This window comes from Octodon degus, unplaced genomic scaffold (assembly GCF_000260255.1).
Source record: "Octodon degus isolate 3935 unplaced genomic scaffold, OctDeg1.0 scaffold00032, whole genome shotgun sequence".
Classification (NCBI taxonomy): domain Eukaryota; kingdom Metazoa; phylum Chordata; class Mammalia; order Rodentia; family Octodontidae; genus Octodon; species Octodon degus.
In genome coordinates, this window is record NW_004524608.1 from 693,089 (window position 1) to 696,186 (window position 3,098).

Consider the following 3,098-nt stretch of genomic DNA (forward strand, 5'->3'; position numbering starts at 1 on the left):
TGTGTGTGTGTGGCCAGCTCAGCCCACCAGGGGGGGGGGCTGGCTGGTATGTGGTGCTGGGGGATCGAACCACGGTCCCTGATGCTTTGCTAAGCTTGTTCTAAGTAGGTGCTTTAGACCACTGAGCCATCTCTCCAGCCCCTCTGCTCTATTTCTGAGGTCCCCTACCCCAAGCATGGCTACTTCACTGAGTCTATCTCTGCCTCATCAAGCCATCCCCTTGCCCAGAACTGGCACGAACCCAAGACCTCTTTCTCCAGAGCTTCTCAGAGCACTGACAGGTGGCACATGGAGGTCCTGCCTGGGCTCAGCCCATCCCAGCAATGTGGTGCTCAGGGAGGCACCCAGCAGCCTGGGACCCCTATCTGTCTCCAGAGTTCCTGCGGGTGGATGGGGCTGCCTGGGCAGTGAGTTTCCCCTCTGGGAAGGCCTGATAGGGAAGGTTGAGGCAGTGGGTGGGGAAGAGGCTGCTTTCCTGCCTCACCTCTCAGTGGAGAGAGAGAAAAGCAGGGCTGCAGGGCTGAGTTGGTTGCGTAGGGTGGGCAGCCCAGTTGCAGGGTACAGGAGGGTGTTGGGGCAGGCTGAGAAGGCCTCATCAGGGACCAGGGAGCAGCGCACCCGGCTCCCTTACACATGCACACAGGTGCTGCACCATAGAGTGGGGTTCAGAGAATGGCCCCCATCTTCCCCAGGCCCAGCCTAGGACGCAGCTGGGAATGACTCCTCGTTAACCCCCTAGAGGAGGGAGGCTGGCTGAGCCTGGGAACCTCAGGCCAGTACAAACTGTTCCCGTCTCCCTCCCGGGACTAGGGTCACAGCTCACTCTTGGAGGTCGCTTCCAAAAGGCCAGAGCAGGGAAGTCAAGAGCACCACAATGGAAGCTGGGCATGGGGGTGTTGGGGGGACTGACTCCTGGGCCCTACACTACCTGTGCACGCAGGCGCAGGCAGGCACACACACACACACACACACACACACACACACACACACCCTGCGTGGGGGTGGGCACTGCGCCACACCACCCAACCAAGTTGTTTTCTGAGGCTCTAGATGCCTGACACTGGGCGAATCCCTACTCCCTTCCAGGAGCAAAGCCAGAGCAGTCACACAGGGCGCTTTCCTGCACCAGGCAATGGGGACAGGGGACATTAGTAACAGCCACTAAGGAGGCTTCTCTACCTGGGCAAGCTCCTCAGTCTCAGCAACCCATGAAACAGGCACTGTATTTTATTACCCTCCTCTAGAAGGGAAAAACCAAAGCACACTGTGCGGACAGGGACAGAGACGACCTTCTCCGCCAGCCCGAAGCAAGCAGCCGGGTGGAGACTTCGTCCTGCTACCCTCCTGATCCGCCGCCGGGGATCTCCCGGGTCCGCGCCCTTACGGGCAGGGCAGTCGCGGCGTCGCCTCCCCAGTCACTCACCTGCTCGGACTCAGGCTGGTCTTCGGGCTGGCGGCGGAGCGCGGAAGATCCGGGCTGAGCCCAGTTGGAGCTACGGACCTTGAGGAAGGCAGGCGAGGAGGGACGCCCGGCGGGCGGGGGCAGGATGGGGGCGGGGCGCGGGCGCGCGCGGAGCGGGAAGTTTTGACCAGGAAACCGGGATCTGGGAGGGGCGGGATCCGAGGGGACGGACCGCGGGGACAGGGCAGGGTCACCGCCGCCGCGCGGTCCTTGCTGTCCGCCAGCCGTGCGACGCGGGGGACCTGACCCTCAAGTCTCCGCCTCCTATCTGCAAAGCGAGGCCGTGCACAGCCCCTAGCAGGTCCTTTGCGTCGTGCACCTCCCAGCGCGACCCGACCACCGTGACATCAGTAGAGATCCGGCCAACGACCCCACACCTCAGTCGGGAGGGAATCCTGTTTTCCCTCCCCGACGCCGCAGGCGCCACCTGGCGGCCAACAGCAGTGTGCGCCGCCCTCGGTCCCAACAGAACCAGCACTCGGCCATCTGATAGGGGCAAAGACAGGTTTGGCCTTCCTTAGTCCTTGAGGTTCCCCGCACCTGCCTCGAGGGGGGTCCCTCCTCGTGCCCTTTTACAAGCGACAAGCAGGCATCTGTGCCTGCAGGGCACAGGGAGCAGCAAAAGCAGCCTTCAAGGTCTCTGCGGTCTGCTGACTCCAGGGCTCAAGCCTGCACCTTGACCCCTGCAAAGACGCAAAGCCCCTCTAGAGACCTGCAAATCAACTTAGAGCTAGTTGTGCTGCTTATGTCTGTAGCCCCCAGCACTCAGGAGGCCGAGGCTGGAAGATGGAGAGTCTGAAACTACCCTAAACTACATAGACAGACCCCGTCTGGAGACAAAAACCAACGAACCAACTTGGGGGCTGGTGCTGTGGTTAGGCGACAGAGCTCGTGCCTAACGAGTAGAGCCTGGGTTTCCTACCCAGTGCAGGAAAAAATAACAACAACAACAAAAAGGAAAATACTTTATAGAAGTATAATTCACGTGCAATAAAAATGTACCCAGTTAAAGTGTATGGTTAGGAGGGCTTGGCATGTGTCTGTGTGTTTGAGGACTGGACCGGGGCTTCATGGTAAGCTGCATCTTCAGCCCTTGTTTAGTTTTTATTCTGAGACAGTATCTCACTAAGTTTCTAGCTGCCTGGCCTCCCAGCATTCTGGGATGACAGGGACATGTATGCCATAGCTCAGGACTAAATTCTTTGTTTATTGTGGTAAAATACACTTATCAGGCTGGGGCGATAGCTCAACGGTCTAAGCACCTGCCTGGAAAGCACAAGGACCCCATTTCGATGCCCAATACCACATGCCATGGCAGCCCTGGAACTGGGTCACTATGAGTCAGAGCTGCCTAGCGAGCCCCTGTACCAAATAAAGACTTTATCATTTTAGGATTTTAAAATGCACACTTCCATCCAGACATGGTGCCACATGCCTATAATCCTAGCACTTTGGGAGGCTGAGGTAGGAAGATGGCAAGTTCAAAACAATCCCAGGCAACTTAGCACATTAAACAGTGCTAACAGTACACTTGGCGGAGGACCACCTGCGCAACTCTCCTTGAAGAAGAGTCGTCTCCTATTGTTCCCACTTTGGCTGAACCTGACCCTATTTCCATGTATTTCTTTTTCTTTTT

At 57.9% G+C, this 3,098-nt stretch overlaps 2 protein-coding genes across 7 annotated transcripts in view; both read right to left on the reverse strand.

Annotated features, from left to right (window-relative positions):
- Positions 1 to 1,532, reverse strand: part of Pear1 (platelet endothelial aggregation receptor 1) — a 19,156-nt gene extending 17,624 nt beyond the window's left edge. For 4 of the 6 annotated variants that reach the window (XM_023713755.1, XM_023713752.1, XM_023713751.1 and 1 more), the window contains exon 1: positions 1,424 to 1,531. The gene's annotated coding sequence lies outside the window, so the exon portion shown is untranslated. Of the gene's footprint in view, positions 1 to 1,423 lie in introns of all 6 variants that reach the window. The other 2 variants (XM_023713758.1, XM_023713757.1) reach the window with 1 other exon arrangement.
- Ntrk1 (neurotrophic receptor tyrosine kinase 1) overlaps positions 1 to 3,098 on the reverse strand; it is a 40,675-nt gene that overhangs the window by 7,132 nt on the left and 30,445 nt on the right. The window lies entirely within an intron of this gene.